Source organism: Lissotriton vulgaris, chromosome 6, assembly GCF_964263255.1.
Source record: "Lissotriton vulgaris chromosome 6, aLisVul1.2, whole genome shotgun sequence".
Classification (NCBI taxonomy): domain Eukaryota; kingdom Metazoa; phylum Chordata; class Amphibia; order Caudata; family Salamandridae; genus Lissotriton; species Lissotriton vulgaris.
The window spans coordinates 1,711,236,597-1,711,256,918 of NC_141694.1; positions in this window are offsets into that span (position 1 = coordinate 1,711,236,597).

Genomic DNA, 20,322 nt, shown 5'->3' on the forward strand with positions numbered 1-20,322 from the left:
CAAAACATGGACAGTGCAAGTCGACTGATCATTCATTATTGTTTTAGTTTTTATTATTATTGGTTTGAAAAACAATTTCACGTTTCTTTTCGCATTTGTGATATGTCAAAGTTTACCGGATAATTTTTATCATACAATTGTATGTTCTTCGTTTATTTCTAATCTCTAAACCTGATTGATTCAATACATTATATATCAGTGTTTTACCTGATATGTCCTAAATACTCCTTCTAGTCCTTTGTTTATTTTCTCTATTTTCATCCATTAGTCCTCTGTCTATTTCTATTCCCTACTCTGGTCACTGCATACACTCCTTCTAGTCCTTTGTTTATTTTCTCTATTTTCATCCATTAGTCCTCTGTCTATTTCTATTCCCTACTCTGGTCACTGCATCCACTACCTTGGAAACACAGTATCAGCCCTCTTTTTATGTCTATTTCCTTCCTCTTCCTAATTGATGACACCTGTAGCATATAAAGCAGCTCACTCCCATGAGGCGGCTGTTTGTATCCAGCGTCCTCAGTCACGGGCGGTCGTTTTCTTCTTAATACCGGGAGTTAGACACTTTCAGCCACTCTCAGCAGTTGAGACAAAATGCCTATGGCGTTCCCCTCTCTTTCCTCGCCCGATCTGTTGGTTTATCCGTTTGTGCCTGCCATTTTAATTTATAACCTTATACTCATTCACAGTGTATTTTTTCGCTTTAATTGGCATGCTCAACTATTAATTTGTGCAAATATACAAGGGCATTTTTAAACCTATTTAGCCACCACGAAGCTCTCAACTCGAGCTAGGAGTAGCCAAAATTATATAAATTGGAGCTTTTAAGGATACAAGCATATCTTCTTTCACGTGGTATGCATTAAGCTGTATACATATATCTGTTTCATGGACTTTTGAAAAAGCGTGTAGTTCATTGCATTTCATATATACCCTCTATCTACAGATATGGAATTATGAACATTAATTATTACACAGATCCCAACTCCCGGGAAGCAATTCTTTGCCTATCCCCAGGTAACCTGTACCCTTTTCTATTTTATATGATAAGCGTATGTAACATATACACAGTTGTCGCATTTTTAACAAATCGGCTAAATATATTTCTGTATATATGTCTTTCTTCTAGATAATGAACAATTCCTTTAATGCTATCATCGTTTATCCTCGTCATCCATTTGCCTCATAATTTAAAGGTGTGAAGGTATATACATTTAAGACTACATCGGTCATTTGTACTTAAAAACAACAGAGTAATTAATTATCACCTCCTTCTCTTTTTTGGGCAGAAACTTCATAGACATCTTTATTTTCATGTTCAGCAAGTTCATTCCTATACTACTCCCAGTGCCAATAAACTGTAGATAATGGACAGGAACTCATCTAGTGACTCCTAGGTAACTGCATGACATTTCCCTGTTGATCTCTTTATCATATATCATTTATGGGAACATGAATCAGTAAATACGTGCTTATTATTTAATAGATATCGCCTCCATCCGCTGACAGCTACAACATATATGTTCTTTGCTTTGATCTACCTGCATCTGAAGGTATAACAATTTATGATTACCTACTCTATTGTGGCACAAGAAGCATGGCTTCTTTGAGATCTCTTTGTCCCTAATTTCTAATTTGTAATTTTACCCACATCCTAAACGTTTAAAGCCATAATATCAATTAATGTTCGGTTATCCTACATCTACAGATATCAAGAAACCCTAAACATCGACTGACCCTTCACATCCTAGCCAAGAATTAGGTTTGAGTTTGCACAAATTTTTGTAAGTATGGGTCAAGACCAACTGTTGTAAGTATAGTAGAGCAATCTCATATGATCACTAGAGAGTTGGTATACTATGGATTTCTTTATCTTCAAATGCTGCTGCTAGGTACTTGGTTACACTATTACTATATAATCATGATATGTGTTGTTACAAAAATCTTACAGGTTCCTGCTTATTTAGGCTTGGTACTATTTAGCTTTTAGTCATATCATAATTTTTAGATCTTGTCATGTGATGTCCGTGGAGTTTCCCAGCATAAACATCTCAGCTTAAGTGAGAAGCAGCTTGCTTTTGTCTTATAGCTTTGCCATGATTAAAGAATGTTATTTTCTACGGTTACCATACAGAATATGTTTGAGAAATTGATTAAGTTATGGTTGCTATCAGAATTCACCAACATGTTTCTCTCTTTACTTCTTGAATAAATCATTTTGGGGTTTAGCAAAACTGTTATATATATTAGATAATGTCATTCGCCAATGTTACTATATAGAATATGCTTGCGAAAGCGATCAAGTCAATTGATGTTCTCCTAATTTATTGATATGTTTCCCTTATGAATTGAGAAACTGTTTGTCTGGTACAAGTATGTCACAATTAGAGAATGTCATCTAATACTCAACTTTGAGAATATGAGTTCAGGTCCTACTACAATTGTCATATCTGTAAAATGTATATTCATTTTTTGATATACAGATTATGTAATCATGTGAATATGTAAATAGAAAGACAATATTCAAAATGGTGCTAAAAATCAATGTTGATGCAATAGACTTACTGTAATTGTCATATCTGATAAATGTCTATTCATTTTCTGATATATAGATCATGTAATCATGTGAATATGGAAATAGAAAGACAATATTCAAAATGGTGCTAAAATTCAATTTTGATGCAATAGATCTATATTTGAAAGACATACTCGTTAAATAATGCTCTTACCTAGCTGCTCATATGAAGACACAAAGCTCAATAAGTGTATATATTATGTGTATATATTTAAGTCCACTGTATATAATATGTTTTGTCATGTAAATTTATTGATATATGTTTTTTCACAATTTCTAGAGCAATAGACGGTAACCTGAAGAAGGCTCAAGAGCCGAAACGCGCGTTGTGACATCTACCGCTTTGCCTTCAATATTTTGTTCAGTCTCATGTCTATTGGTTATGTATATATTTTTTCTAGTATGCTTTTAACTGACTTTTGTTATATTGAAAAACAACTATAAGAAAAGAAAAGAAAAACAGAAGAGAAAAAGACAAAAAGAATATATAAAAAATATGTAAATCTTAAAAGAATTGATAAATATATATAATATATACCAATAAAATCAAATGAGAATATTTCATTGTTTGAGATTATCTATATATAGTTGGACTTTCCATTCTCAATTTCATATGTAAGCTATATCAACCATGATCTCCATATAAACACATTTTGATTTTGTCACTTGGCTATAGACCTTCCTTAACTTAGTTTGTTCCCTATGTATAGCAGGTGCAATAGTAATATATAGGGGTCCCCTTTTTTCTAAATAATAACTGCTCACCGATCATGACCTTACCGCCACAGGCCAGATAGTTGACCGACTATCTGCCCCCCCCCACACCTCCTATAGGTCATGTCTCTTCAATCCCACTAGCCAAGCTATCATGTCTCCTATCAATAAGTCATTCCCCACCCTGGACAGGTGTACCCCATCATCTGAATAACAGTGATCGCCCCAGATGCACCCATGAGATATGCTTTGAAGATGAGCAGAACAATTTCTCCATTTTATTGTTGACCCTCTTTACCGAATGGTTCAACGCTGTGGTGGACAAACCACCCCGCCATACCCTCCTCGGAATCATGTGAGACCAAGCTATTGTACATCCCGGGAGTGTCTTCGCTAACCAACTAACTGCAGAAAGTATGTGCTCAATTAAAGCTCGTCTGCCCAACCTCACCAAGTCATTGCCCCAATGTGCACTATGACTACAGATGGCGGTGACCTGTGCCGCCCTAATAATTCTTCCACAAAACTTTCCAGTCGGTCAATACACAGGCCGCCCTTCCCATGGAAGGACACCCTGAAACCATATTCCTCAGATGTGTGGATCGCATCAACTGTCTTGAATATGTCCCCGGCACACCTCACGTATGAGTGGCCCACGACCCAGACCACTCGTCTTCCATTCGTTGTTCCTGAAGTGGTGGTTAGCTGACACTGGGCTGTTCCCAATTTCCGCCCTGCGTCACAGGCTCGTGAAACTGTAATCCAAACAAAAGACAACAAGCGTGAGTGCTCTTCTTCCGTAACTTACAACATGTGCAGCCGCACGTACCGTTTGAAACAATTCAAAGACCAGCGGCCTAACTGTTTAACATTGTCTGCCTGCAGATCTCGAGCCGTTGCTTCTGTAGCGGCCCCTATCCTGAATGAATGGGTCCCAAAATCAATCGGGTTCAAGCCCGCCGCTGCAATCGTGATAGCCAGCACCCTCTGAAACTGAAACTTTGTTAACGGGGTGCCGTCCGCATGTCGCAGCAAGGCCCCCCCACGTTGTCAACCTCTGTTTTAGGTAAGCCTCAACATGCCTCACTGGACAACAGGGACTACCTGGAGCGCGCTGCAACACAATGCTATTCCCCTGGGCCTCCTGATCCGTCTTTGACCTGACTATCATGATCAGCAGGGAATCCCCCCTCACTTGCGTGTGATCTCTGCGCAGACCCCCCTCCGTATCTCTTTTGTTGGCAGCCACTAGTTAGCTCACCCGCAGGGCCCCATAGACAGCCAACGCGAACGCTGCCCGGAATAGTACAACCTCGCTAGGTGAGGAGCATGTCTCTTCCAGTTTAGCCAACAAGGAGGTCAACCTGCCAAATCCTACTGGGTGCCTGGTATCCTTTTTGCACCCCTCTAAGCGCCGCCAGCCGCGCAGCGCCTTCCTGACTACGAAGGAGTCTGTCGGGTCCCTGATCCCATGGACCTGAGCCATAAATGATATGTCGGCCTTATACCGACTGGCGGTTGCCGCCGACCGGCCCTCCTCAAGAAGTGCCACTAAAAATTGGGTAAAGGACCCCTCCTGACCCCATCTATGCTCCCATGCAGGGCCCAAAAAGGCGCAGTACGAGCGGAACGCCCCTTCATAAGCTTTCCTTGTCCTGGGCACTAAACTGGCTTCCACGAGGTTTTGTAGTCTGGGGCGCCGATTTGCCATAGTGCTTCGGGAAATGGCGATGCCACTAGCTCCGCTGAGGGTAAACAATCCCTGAAATCCTGCATTTTGAAACGAGAGAGCGCATCAGCTGCATTATTCAGTGCTCCCGGTACATGCTTTGCCCTGAATTGTACATTTAGTCTCAAGCATTTCAACACAATTTCTTTCAGCACTCGCAATATCCACTTGCAGCGTGCTGCCTGCTGGTTAATGCACTCGACCACAGTCATGTTATCAGACCAAAATACCACCAAGCGGTTGCGGAACTCTTCTTGCCATGCCGACAGCGCTACCCAGATGGGGAATAGCTCTAGAAAACCAATGTTGCTCGTCAAACCGCTTGTTTCCCACCATGCTGGCCATTTCTGGGCCGACCAACGGTTACCAAGGATCGCGCCAAACCCAACACTGTCCGCAGAGTCGGTCCATAAACCTAATTCTGCTGACGAGGCCGGGGGTTTGCTCCAGACTACTCGGCCGTTGAAATCCGCCAAGAATGCCAGCCAAATGAGCATGTCCTGGCGAACCTCTGCCGACAGTCTCGTGCGATGGTGCCCTTCCTTGAGGCCAAACATGGCTTGGGCAATGGACCGTGAGAAAGGGCGAGCCATCGGCATAACCCTCAATGCAAAGTTAAGCTGACCCACTGTTTGCTGTAATTGGTGCAGTGTGACTTTGTCGTTCCGGAGACATTGCAACAAGGAGGCCCTGAATTTGGCGATCTTCTCCGTCGGCAAGCGGAAGCAACCCTCCACGGAGTCTAGTTCGATACCCAGAAACTCCAGAGAGGTAGTTGGACCCACCGTCTTACCTGGCGCCAACGGTACCCCGAAACCCCGCATGAGCACGCAGAAATCCTGCAATGCCCGTGCACAGTCCCGAGAGCCCGCTGGGCTGAGAAACAGAAAATTATCAAGATAATGGCTCACATGTTGGTGCCCTGTGGCCTTCGAGAACACCCACTCCAGAAAGGAGCTAAACATTTCAAAATAGGCACATGAAATTGAACAACCCATCGGCATGCACATATCCATGTAGTATTTCCCCTGAAATGTAAAACCCAGCAAATGCTGATCCTGGGGATGCACCGGAAGCAACCTAAATGCAGATTCAATATCCGATTTTGCTAACAATGCACCGGGCCTAAGCGATTCAACATTACCACTGCGTCATCGAAAGAAGCATACCTCACACTGCAAATGTCTGGATTGATCGCCTCATTGACGGAAGCCCCCCTTGGTGCCGACAAATTATGAATTAGCCTGTACTCCCCCGGGTCCTTTTTAGGCACTACCCCTAGTGGGGAACACACAAAAATCAGCCGTTGGTGGGTCACTAAAAGGTCCTGCAACCCACCCCAAGCCAACCTCTTTGGCGATCTTTGTGGCGGCAACCGCTGGGTTGTGCTGAACTGATAGTTGGTTCGTACATGAGGGAGCCTCCCAAAAATCACCAGCCGGGATCCTGAAGCCATACGAGAAGCCATCTCACAGGATCCCAGCGGACACATGATCAGGGTATTTGTTCAGACACGGGGTCAAAGCCAGAATATCTACGGGCGATTGTTTGGACTTCCGCGGCACCGTATCAATCCTGCTTGGTACCCCCTTTTCCTCCGGTACCATTGGCTCTGGATCGGCAGCTAGTTTCAGGGTGGGAGGTGTTACCACAACTAGAGCACGCATGCCTGAACCTACACGTTCCTTGCGGCCTGCTACACGTTCCCTTATTGAAACCCCAACATACTCCTTGCTTATTTCCGTTCCCGCCCGATCTAGGCTGAGACTCCCCCCCCGTAGGTTGGGCGAAAGGGCTGAGGATGTTTCTGTTGAAAGGCCCTGGAGCCGTTTGCGCTCGACCCTGATCCACCTGCTGATCCCGTCAAGAACTGCCCATGCCACGATACAGTATCCAAACAATCCCAAGTCAGTGTTTCATTAAACTCTTTTGCTTTTCTAAAAGCCATGTCATACCCTTTCCATTCCTCTCCTCCATACTTCTCATGGAAGCCCGTGATCCTGCTCTGGTAGCAAGCCAGGTCACTCAACAGTTCTGGTGTTCGTTCAGCGAGAATTGCTACAAAAATAGAAAAGGCCCTGATCCAGTTCATCATAGACTCTTCCGCTCTGAATTCTGCCATTTTTGCCCGCCATACACTGGGGTGCCATAAATCCTTCTGAGTCTTGGCATATTCTAACTCTCGATGATCAGTCAACAATGAAAACATGTTAATGTATTTATTAGCCCACACCATTTCCTTCGTTGCTATAGGAATATGTTGCGGCAAGCTTTCCCGCCTTGAAGGTACCGCGCCCTCCCCCATCATTGGGAGTGATCTCTTACCGACTTCCGCCGCACCTCCAGCCGTGTCCGTCGACTTATTCCGGTTTTCGACCGCGACCAGATTCGCCACCTGTGGGGAAATAGAAGGCACGTTTGCTGTCCCCACACCCCTTGTCTGCCTTAGTTGCTCGATAATCTGCCTAGCTTCTTCGGCCGGGTCTTCCACAGCCGGGGATCCCCCCGCTCACTTCTTCAACCAGGGTAACACAGCCTCCAACTGGCGCGCTAGTTCGGGAGGCATTTGGTCATTACCCAGGGGTGTGATAACCATAGGGATTTTCAAACCCCCCTTCGGTGTGGGTACCGGGCTAGACGCTGGTGCTAATGGGACCAGTGGGGCCTCCATCAGGACTGGGGCCTCGCTAGGACCCGCTTTCCCCTTCCTCTTTTTCCCCTTATCCCCCCCTTGGGTAATGTTTGGCAAGGCAGGCCCCACAATCCTCTTAGGTCGCCTTCGAGGGCCCGCTTGGGCCTCCACTTGTTTCCGGACGTCCGCCAAGCCGCGACCCAGCTGGTCTACTTTACCGAATTTTCTGTCCATCGCCGACACTCGGTTCACCAGTGTGCGCAGCATTCGTTCCATCTCGGAGCTCTTTCCGTTCTTGTCGCCAGGCATCTCTGCGTTCTGCTTTATCCCTGCCTGTTTTCCAGTAGTGACTCAGACTCCAGCTACACCTTGACGACTGAAACAGAAAAAACAACGATTACACGTTCAAAAAACTGCAGCTTGTTCCTTTGAGGGCTCACGAGCGACGAGTGGTGCAGCCTTCAGAGCGCAGGAACAAGAGGACGCTTCCCTGGATTCCCACGCCTTTTATCCAGCAGCGGGAAGGCGAGGCCGCGCCCCCATCCCGCCCAGAGGTCGCGGACTTCCAGGCGGGTGTTTAGGACAACCCTTTTAGGCGGCGGGGGCGTGCTCCAACCACGCCGTTATGGGCATACCGGCCGGGACACGCCCCCCGCCCGCAACGGGGCACCCAGCCATACGTTCGGGGTGACTGAGTGGTCTCCCCTTTCCATTTGTCCCCCCGAGAGAGACGGGTATGCTCAGACGCGAGTCCCGTGCTCTCCATGCCACTGGAATCAAGCTATCCTGGCTGATGAGGGCTGAAAGCCCGAAACCAGTCCTAGGATGCTTGTTTCCAGTCCAGGGAGGACCTGGCTTGGCAGTTCGGGCTGGACTGTTCCCATGGGGCACAGGGTAAAGATTGATTTGCATATGGCTGGGTTCAAACTGGAATGGCATGGTGAGCAATAAAACGATGGATTTAGGCCCAGATCTCTGTACTGGGGTGAATGTATGACATTGATCTGCATTCTGTCCATCAACTGTTGTTTTTGCAGATATTCCGACATCAGCAGATCGCTCTATAAAGATATGTTGGCTACAAAAATTTGAAAAATCCCTACTCGACATTGGTATGAAGAGTTATAGGATGACCCTTTGGGATCTACTTTTCCTGCAACCACTGTCTTGAAAGAGCAGTATTGGTGAGTAAAGTTTGCTCCTGAGGCACGTGCAGTGGGCAATTCATCCCTGACAGGAAGGGTTTATGGAATTTAAATCCAGTTGTTTTTTGGAGCCATATTGGGAAATTATTTGTGTCCCCTTTTATAGGAAATAATATTTCCAGTTCAGGGTGGGATCTCTCTTAATTGAATCATTTACTAAAAACTGGGATTTTGATAGGGATGATATAGGTACTCATTGTCTATCTAGTGAGGAAATTATTCCCCATGTCTTGTTTGTCTATCCAGCGTACATAATCCCCCTAAGAATATGTCTCTCACCTATATACAGACTATTGGGGACTTGAAGCTGCATTGTAGCACTTAGAATCTTAACGACAGACTCTAGCCTCCCAATTGTATGTTCTGTAGCCAAGTTCTTGCGATGAATGTGAGCCATAAGACAGTGAATGAACATTAAGTGAACATTACAAAATTACATTTGTACTTCAATATTTTATGTTTTTCTTGAATTGGACTTATTCTGTGTGCATTAATATATAATGGATTATTGCACTTTGCTTTTAGTTTTTATATTTTATCCAGAAGAATTTGTTGTATCTGCCACAGAGCACCAAGTTGCCCAAATTTCACTTCAATTTTATTGGATTTAATTTTTTCTTGTCTATTCTGCGCTATTACTGCATTTATGACTTTTTTTGTCGAAATAAAGCTAGTTGAAACATGCGATGAAATGTGTTAGTAAGTCATGATTTGAAAAAGAGCAGCATGACTAGAGCTGGCCTCAAAACGGACATGGATGGACGCAGACGAGCTTGCCTTTGGCATGCTTTTGGCCAATCAGCTTCACAACCGTGTCACAACATCCTTTTAAATAGTGCATAGGGGAGGCTCTAAGATAGAGCATACCACCACCCAAAATTGCTCCTCTAGATAGCTTACTAAAATGAAAAAATGGCCGCCCATTTCAGCACACACACTCTGCAATATATACAGTGGAACAGAGAGCAGCCAATATGAATAACCATAAAACAAGAATTGGTCCAAAACTAAAGGGCATAGTGCTCTTTTTATTTTATTTTCCTAAAAAATATATGCCTAAAAATATTTAGAAAGGTGATCTGAAGCAACAGAAATATCTCTAACGACCAAAGATTTGAAAAAGTCTTTCCTATACCTCATATTTACTCTGGGTATATGTAACAATTTATTCGGTTCGACTTACTAATACTTGCTCTCCCCTATACGCCCATTTGAACTTTCTGCAATTCAACTTCTTTGAGTTTTGAAATAATCTTGGAATCATAAAATGTACAAAGTTACCTAGAGACTTATTAAGTATTTTTAAATGCTTGGTTTGTCTTGTGGAACATACATTGGTCATTACTTACATAACAAAAATCACCTAGGGGCAGATGTATCAAGATACCCATTTGCGATTCTCAAATAGCGATTTTTTGAGAATCGCTATTTGAGAATTGCAAAATGGTATGTATCTAGAAATTCGCTATTTTTTAGCGATTTCTTAAAATTCCTTAATTGCGATTCGCGAATGGCTAATCGCAATTAAGGAATCATTTCCCATTCATTTCAATGGGCCAGGAGGCCCATAGGAAGGAATGGGAAGTTATTCTCAATTTGCGATTCGCAATTTGCTAATCGCAAATTGAGAATAATTTCAAGGGTGCAAGGGTGTCTTAAGGACACCCTGCTGCACCCCTGAAATTTACATGTGTGCGTATATGGCGCAGATACATGCCCTAAGGGCATGTATGAGCGCCACATGGCACCTTTACAAATGCCAAAAAGTGCATTTGTAAAAGAATTCGCAAATTACCACCAACTACTAGTTGGTGGTAATTTGCGATTTCTTAAGGGAAAATCGCTAAATTAAAATGCTTGGTGCATAGCATTTAAGGAATCGCAATTTGCGATTCCTTAAATTTGTGATGCAATTTCAATGACACATCGCATTTCCCGAATTTTTTGTCGCAAACGCTGCTATTTTGCGAATCGCAGCGTTTGCGAGACAGAAATCGTTTGATACATCTGCCCCCATAGTTACTTAAATCATAAAATATATATTTTTTAAAGAGTGTCACAGAGACATATACGTGCATATTAGAAGTGTTCATTATATGCACATACAAAAAACATTGAAAAGATTCCAACATAATTTGATCCTTAAATAAAAAAATTAAATTCCCTTTTTCGCAAAGCAGAAAAGTCAATAGGCCCTTGGGAGTTGGGGCAAAAGGCTTCAAGTATGTACCTTCTGGATGTTCAGTGGTCAAAAGTATTTCTCTCAATTAGCGCAAAAGTATTTCTCTCAATTGGATTTGTACCTGTGTGGGACTAGTCACCCTCAACTCAAGTATATTATAAACCAATGAATTTCGACTTTCTAGGTGGGGCCTCTTGTTTTGTGAAGGTCTTCCACAGGGCAAGAAGTGTCTGATGTGTGACACTACATAGCAACATGAATACTCGTCAGAGTCCAAATAAAGATTCTTTGTGAGCATGTATATGAAAATAAAGTATGTATATTACATATCACAGATATAATCTCTTTTATTCAGACTAGAGTGGCTGAATTCTCAGATGTGGCCCCAATACAGTTGTACTTAATATACTAATTGGCAGAGGTGTAATGCTTTAGTGGAGTGTGCTTTTAGAATTTACCTTAATATGGGAGTGATTCAAGCAGTAGCTTGATGTCCTGCACTTTTAGAGGATTCCCACTAAATCTGACCTGGTGCTGTCTTGGGTGCTTCCCATTAAATGTAATTCCATGCAGTGGCTTAGCTAGCCCTCTGGCCTCCCTTGGTGGTCCCTGCATTTGCCGCCCCACGGCGGCCACAGTGAAGAGTGGGGGGGTGTTGACGAGAGATTGGCGGCAAACGCATTAAGGAGCGGGGGTTGCTATTGCCGCCCTGAGAAGGAAGGTAAGAGCTGGGGAAGGCCACTGCTCCCAAAACATGTCCTGCCCAGGTCGTACCGCCCCCTCATCCACCCTGGCTATGCCATTGTTTCCATGCCTGTGAGCATGGAAACTGATCAGTATGTGCCCATCAGTGGGAGCAACTTCAGCAACTTTTTTTGTCCTATCCTATTTGTTTCGGATTTTCATTTGTCTTCTTTCCTGGATGACTGGTTTTCCTGACATGAGGCAATTCTTCACACACAGGTATGGAGGGATTCAATCCTAGTCTTCATGTCGGGGACGCACTCTCCAGTCCCTCAAATGCTGTGGATCACTATCTTGTGGGCTGGAGTTTGGTTTAGTATCTTTACTGATTCATGTCTCCCCCTGGTCCCATGTCTGCTTGGAACATGGGATTCGTAGTTTGGGCAAGTCTGTATGTAAACCAGAACAGTGCTTTGCCTAAAATTCTATGTTATATAGTTTCACCGGATTACTGCCGATTCAGAGCTGCAGATTGTTCTAAAATATGAATACTTTTGGGAATTGATACATTAATGACTCACACCAGTGTGCACGTTTATAGTCACTCTCACTCCTGCTATTCCATTGGTTCTAGTGCTTATAGTTGCTTAAGCCCTCATTTACAAGAAGCCTACACCCTTCAGTGTCACTTTTAATGACAATGCATTGGCGCATGACTCTCAACCATATCTCAACCATATGCATGGCATTGCTTGGCATCATAGATATGTAGTAAGGCAAGTCAGCTCAAAACACTGCCTTGCCTTACTTTACGTCAAGGAAGTGTTCCATGGGTGTTGCTGGGGATGTTCTCACTCAACACCCACATAATTCGACACTGCCCTAGATTTACAACATCATGTAAACCTCGGGCAGCAACAGGTGTTAACTGTGTAGGTTGTAAGGGCTCCTCCTGTTCAACACAGGGAACATCTCCACATGCCTCTGCTACCTCTACTACCTCAAGGGCCTGAACTCGATTTGATGTAGAGATAGAAGTTAGAATTGGAGTTACGTCATGAGGAGACTCCAACAAGAAAGGGCAAGAAGGGATCCCTGCTTTAAAACTCTGGTTTGAACCTGCTAACGACTTCATTCTGGAAGAGGAAGGAACTTCAACCGCTCCCTTCAGAACAACAGCTGGGGATGCAAGGACCATATAGAAAGATTTCAAGGTGGGGGTGACCTTTACCTTGGATTCAACAACCTTCTTCTCTCTCCCACTACCCGTAGGGCTCTTACCAGCCGTAGTGGTGATAGATGTTGTTTTCTCAACCTCTCCTCCTAGGCCTTTCTTAAGTAAGGATTTACTACACCCTTTTGTTGTGATATTTATATCAGTACCAGGTTGGAAGAAGGCAAAGCTTCCAACCCTAGAAGAGGTGTTAGTAGACCCCCCCCTAGTGTGAAGAGTATATCTCCACGCTTTCCCAGTTGAAATAGAGGGACCATTCTGCGTGGTGTTACCCCTCTCCTTATGCTGGAAGACGAGCCCCTCAATTGTTCCTCTAGGTCCTTCTGTAGTCTCCTTCGCAAAACCCCTGTAATGAAGTGTCAAAGAAATCACTTCAGTTCTATTCAGGTAGGGGTATATAGGCACAACTTGATCAAGAAAACTGCCATGTAACCCCCCCCTTAATAGGCAGATCTTACCGCCGTTTACGGGAGGGCTTGTCCACCTAGCGCATCCATGAGCTGAGAGCAGCTTTGTATGACGATCAGGCTCATGGAGAACGTCTCAGCAGGTGCTGGCTCCTCCACCGATGACCCGGAAATGAGAGATCACGACCCGGCAGCAGCGCGGCTCCCCAGCCGCTCCCTCCTAGGAGGGAACTTGCTGTCACACTGGCGGGAGAGCGGGAATGGCGCCTGACTCGGGAACCATCAAGGGAAAGAGCGGCTGCCACCGGCGTTCCCCCCGCACCAGCAGGATAAAAGGAAGGAGCCAGGTATGCTAGAGTTGAGGCAGGGTGGGGGATTGGCGGGGAAGGAGAGAGTCCCGTTCAGTTCAGCGATGTGCCGACAGAAGACCAGAGGCTGTTAAACAGCTGCAGCCATGTTCCCCCTCACAGTACTTTCTGTGGGATCTTCATATGTTGTTGTTTTATTTTTGTAGATGACCTTGAAGAGGCATGGGTGAAAGAGTCTAAAACAAGCACCAATAGAACAAAGCACTGGTCGAAATGTAAGGACTCTTTATGTTGATCTGCAGTGTTTTATGCATAATATTGGGGAAAGGAGTTGGCCTAACGGCTAGGGCGGTCGACCTCAAATCTGGGAACCCGGGTTCTGGTGCTCATGTGAAATGCTCTGATACCCAATACCTTCGGATCAAGTTTGCACTATATAAAACTCTGTAAAAATAATAATAATAATCCTGAGTGAAATAAAGATTACATCTAGACCACGAAATGGGTTTCATTCACTTGGCTGCTGAGATAACTTGTAGTAGTTCAGTATATTTCAACAAATAAAGAATGACTTCCCTGTTGTTTTTTTTTTAGGTGGATGCTGTAGAAGAAGGATGACCCAATCTGTGGGCTCATTGAATGTTAAGTAATGACCCCTTCACCAAGAATTTATGTTTGGCATTTGTATAATCCAAAAAAGGGTATAAAGCCCTGATCTCTTCCAGCAGATGATCAATTGATGCAATGGCATATGATTTTGTAGCTGAATGCTGGTCCCTTTTCAGTCTTTTGTATAAGAGTTATTGAAGGGTAGGTGTGATGAAGTTGGAGCAGAAGTAGCAGGTGATGCAGAGGAATTATTTCTTGGTGAAGATGCGCAGGAGTCTTCTGTTCTGAAGTGTCATTGGACCACAGAAGGATGTTTAAAATATTTACCAGGTGTGATCTTTAGAGGCTGTTTAAGTCATGCAAGCTTACCCATGTACCAAGCTAAACAGAAGAATTATGCTTAAAAAGTTTCATATTGTAAATGAAAGGTAAATTCTTGTGGACCTCATGTAGGAGGAAAAAAGACAATGAAAAAACAAAATTGTGAAGTTTCCAATTTAAAATGGGTGACAACTAAGATATGGAGAGTAAAAAAAACTGTTGTACCCACAAGGAATTTATAAAAAAGTCACGTCCTCCATTATTTTTTTATTAAAGGCTGAAATATCAATTAGTTCCCAGGGCTGGACTGGCTACCAGGTGTTTTGGTGTGCTGCCTAGCTGGGGGCTAATTTCACTGCAGTGGGGGCTGATTTCGTTGATGGGGACCTGCGTGTGCTTCGAAATAAACAAAGTAAAACGATTTTTTTCAGCACACGCAGGTCCCCATCAACGAAATCCGCCCCAGCTCAGCAGCACACCAAAACGCCCGGTAGCCAGTCTGGCGTGTTAGTTCCACTTGAAATGAGGAAAAAAATCTAAATATCTGAGCTAAAATTCAGAATAAAAAATATTTATAAAGTTGAGTGAAACAATTAGACCAAGCAGAGACATAAATAGAAATCCATTTCAGTCATTTTCCTCATTAGCTGAAGAAATAATTCACTTGCCTTCTTTAAAAGGTTGCTGTCGATTTAAGAAGGAGTGCCTGTCCAGGTGGCAGCTGGCACCCTGCTCCAGAGGGACTGGGTGGCTGGTTTTGGAGAATGGATCACGGAATACTTTAAAATCAACAATGACACAACAGGACCATTCTCGGTTTGGGGGGGATTTAGGCGGCAGCACGCGATCAGATAGTATCTTTTGGTATGCACCTGTTACAACGCATTTTTTACTCCGCACTACCACTACAACGCAGGCATTACAACGCATACCGTTACAACGCATTGCGCTGGGGGGCGCTCTAGGATAAGAGGTAAGTTTAATTTACTATCCAACACCTTCCCTAGGGTCCACGGGGACTGGAGTTAGAATAGTAAATTATACTTACCACTATCCAGCACCCCAAAGCGCTATGCGTTGTAGCGGTATGCGTTGTAAATACCGCGTTGTAATGGTATGCGGAGTAAAAGTATGTGTTGTAACGACATACATCCGTATCTTTTACATCTACCCAGGCTAAAAAGAGGAGACAAAAGATATCTACGCTCCAAAAGGCTGTAGATAAAGAATATGTTCTACAGTTCCTCCTTCGCCCGAATCATCTGGAGCAAGCAAAGGCAGAGTTAAGGGACCTCTTTGTACTGGAAGAGATTAACAGTTCTAGAACCTTCCAACAAAGGATATACGAGGATAGCCAATTGGTAGGAAAGCTCTTGGCGAACTCTGTGAGAACAAAACAAGAGTCTGCTGCAATAGTCAAAATAAGAGATCCGTTAAATGGCCAAGAGATAGTAGATAACAGTCTGATCCATGGGCTTTTCTGGAGCATTTCAGTCTCATATACACCACTGAATATCAAGTAGGGGAAGGCCAGATACAGGACTATTTTATGAACATAGATATTCCAAAAGATTACTCCCAATCTGGTTTTACAACTTGGGCTTGAAATTAATACAGGGGAAATAGCAGATGCTATTAAGGCAACACCAGGGGCGAAAGCCTGTGGGCAAGACGGGTTCCCAAACACATTTTATAAAATCTTTTTAAAACTAGTAACCCCCATAATGAATCTATTTAACTACATCAAGCTAGGAGGAGTGGTACCTGCGTCCTTTAAAGAAGCAACAATAATATCTTTTGTTAAAAAAGACAAAAGTCCAGAAGATATTAATTCTTATAGGCCGATTAGCCTTCTGAATTCTGACTACAAAATCCTAATGAAAATCTGGGCCCATCGTTTTATGTATGCGGCGCAAGAAGTCATACATAATGATCAGTCAGGATTCATAGCAGGCCGTGTTATGGCTTCTAACACCGAATTCTTAATTCAGGGTATTTTAATGTTAATTCAACCCCTCCTGTATTTTAATGGTCGACGTGGAAAAACCATTCAACCTAGTTAACTGGGCAACCTTGTTCTATTCCCATACCAAATTCGGGTTCCCTGAACAAGTGATTAAGATGCTGCAGAACATCTATCAAGGTGCTTCAGCACATGTTATAATAAACTTGGAAAAAGCTGGCTCAATTCAAGTTAATCGCGGCACCAGGCAGGACTGCCCTTTATCTCCTCTTCTTTTTACTTTTTTTATTGAACCCTTGGTTATTAAAATTAGAAACAACCCCGACATTCTCCCCCCTATTTCAGGGATGGCGAAGCTTAAGCTCTTCGCGGATGATATTATCCTCTATGTAAAGCCAAACAAGGAGAATATAGAAATCATATTAAAAGAATTCAAAGCATATGAACAAATAGGAGGTTACAAAATAAATGCTAAAAAAACGGAGGTTCTCGCTTTAAACACCAGTCTCAGCCATCTCCCATCGTGTCTGCGTGTCCAGGCTGCAAGCCGAGACCCTATTAGATATCTAGGCATATATGTGACCAGCGATTATCATCAGCTCTATCTCCTTAATTATGTGAGAATGAAGAATAAAATCAAGAACCTTCTCTCCCAATGGCTTCTACTCCCTCTCACCTTGATTGGTAGGGTATCTCTGATCAAGATGTCGATTCTACCTTTATTAATATTCTTGTTCTGTAATGTTCCTATTAAACTGAATTCAATTTTTTTAAAGACATCGAATCAATGATCAGAAGTTTTGTTTGGGGGGAAAAACCCCAAGGGTAAAGCTATCTGTGATTCAACTTTAAGTTGAGCAGGGGAGACTTGCTCTTCCACACTTAAAAACATACTACGAGGCAGCCTTTCTTGATTTAGTGGCAGGTCTGATAGGTTCAAAAAATAATCGAGACAGCTTCTTCTTAGTAAAAATGTTACAAGAGTCCGATTCTCAAACCCAGGTATTTTTAAAGATTGCAAAACTCCCTAAAAGGACGAGATACAAGACCTTGAAAGAATATCTATCTAGAATACAGTCCTTTTTTAAGAAAAATCTTAGTTCTTTAGCTTCCCAGTTACTAGAATGTTTTTGTCTGGGCCTCCAAATTAGTAACAGTCGAATATTGAATTGGGAGAATTTGGGATTTCGGGAGCTAAGGCACTTCTTTGTTCCGAATAGAATTATCTCCTGGTAAGAAGTGCTGGCTAGAATAATCACTCCCAGGCAACCAACGCTTTTTGAATATCTACAAATTGTCCACTTCCTGAGAAGAACTATTGGTGGACTTCTCCCCTCAACGGGTGAGTTGGTAACACTCCTTTATGAAGCCAAAATTAGCAGCATAGGAAATTGGTACGAGAGGCTCCATTGTGTCGGGCAATTAGACATGGTGGACAGCCATCTTGATAAAATAACTAGCCTAACACAATGCAACTTAACACATAAGGAATGGGAAATCATAAGTTTGCTGGGCTATAAATCATTACGTGCCGCTAACTTCAAGAGGATGGCCTTCTTGTCCTGTTGGCTAGCGTACTGGACTCCGGAAGCACTTGAGAAAAGGTTCCCAGAGGTCGAGAATAAGTGCTTTCGATGCCAGGCTGCTGGCCAGGGGGGTTGGCTTCATATCTTTTTTTACTTGTCCCCAACTGAAATCTTTCTGGGAGGCCATACTCACAGACATTGAGGCGGCTATAGGGAAAACACTAATACCCTCAGCTGAATTCGCCCTCTTTGGTATATCCAAAGATAGAGGTACTCTCAAAGATGATGAGGAAATATTTGCGTTTATTTCTTGTACTGTTGCTCGCTCCCTAATACTCCAAAATTGGAAATCTAAGGAACATCCATCCCATCTAAAATGGCTCAACAAAATGAGGAGGTCCTGGAATTTTGAAAAAGCTTATGCTTGCAGAGTGGGAGCAGTCAGGAGTTTCAAAAGAAATTGGAAGTATTTTGAGAATCTGGAGGAAATAAAGGGGGGGTTAAGCTGGAAATTAGATTGAATACTAAAACTAAATTTATACGATTCTAAAAGCAGTCTTGAAATGTTGGTAAATTTAGTCAACAAGTCATAAGTGTAATTTTTTTTTCTTTGAATTCTTGTAAATTTCTTAGCAGTAGCACTTTATTCCAGGTTGGATTGCACGGTATTGCACTTGCTTGTATTTGAAAATTAATATTTTTTGTAACAATGACTGCCTATGAGTTTTAAGTATTTTAAATCTCCCCCTCTTTAACCTTTTAACTTTTTAACTTGGTTTCCTATCTAGTTTTGCTTTAATAGAAGAAGCTTTTAAATTTTTTTATCCATTTCCATTGCTCTAATTGTTCATTCATGAATTGTACCTTAACTATGTTCTGCTCAATAAAAAATACAATTGAAAAAAAAGAGTTCAGCCAAACTAGGAAGTTTGTTCATTCTTTTTCTGGGACCCATATCATCACAGCATCATTGATGTACCTTTTCCAATAAAACAATGTGGTATTTGAAGGGGTTCTCTCTGGCCATCCATTTCTCCTCATATAGGGCCATAAACCATAATTGCCAATAGAAGGGCAATCTGAGTACTGGTCGTACCCAAACCATCCGAAGCCCTACAAGAATACAGGTAATAGGGCAATCAAAACAATTTAAAACAATTTATTGACTTAAAATACACTTAAAAATCACACAGTTTATTTAAGGAGATGCAATGCTTCAGCTCGCCTGGTGTCTGTGCCACAACATCCTTTACATTTTTAAATAGTGCCTAGGGGAGAGCCCCACCGGAAGGAATAATAGCCTCGGGTGTCTGCACACTCACTATGCAAAATATACAGTGGACTGGAGAACAACCAACAAGACCAAACCTAAAGTATGAATTGGTCTAAAACTTAAAGTGCAAAAGTTCTCTTTTGATTTTCTTTTTGTTTATTCTGGTGTATGAATTACATTAGCAAAATTGCCACCACCTGCAACCTGTGAGTTAAGGAAATGTACCAGATCAGGGTGTCTCAAAGCATCAGCCTAGGACTGGTTCATGTTTGACCATGGAGTAGAAATGTGTTAGACCAGTAAAATGAGAAACTGGACCTTCAAAACCAACTTCTATGTAAAACAAGCATTGGCAAAGTCAATACATCTGGCTCTATTTTGAATCATGATCAAATATTAAAGCCTGCTGTACTGAATAAGCAAAAGAAAAAGTATTGTTTTCTGTATAGAATGTATCTTTGAGACAAATAACTTGCTGGGTGATGAATCAGTAAACGTTGACATGTAAAATATTCCCTCAAGCACTGAAAAGCAAGCACTCTCTTTGAGGTGGGATGATAGGTCAAATAGTCAACAGCATGAAGTGAGAGGAAAATATTGTTTAGGTGGGGCCAAAGCTCATTCTGTGTATATTTTAAAGAATTGATAATTATATATATCTCACAGCTGCACTGTAAGCCAAGCCTCTGAAGAAGCCCAGCAACCATGCATGTGGTTTAGGAGATTTCCAGCATAACTGAATAAAACTCTCCGTGAAAAACGAACTGGAAAGTGAGCAAACAGAAGTATCGCTACAAAAATGGATTGATGGTGCAGCCTGCAGTAGAGAGAATGTACTGTGTGACATTTTTGAAAGGGCTTCTCCTGAGCAAGATGGATATTGCTAAAGGGGTTGCTTCATCTCGTGACATACAACATAATTAGTCTGGTATTTCACTGCAATATTATATAAGCCACATG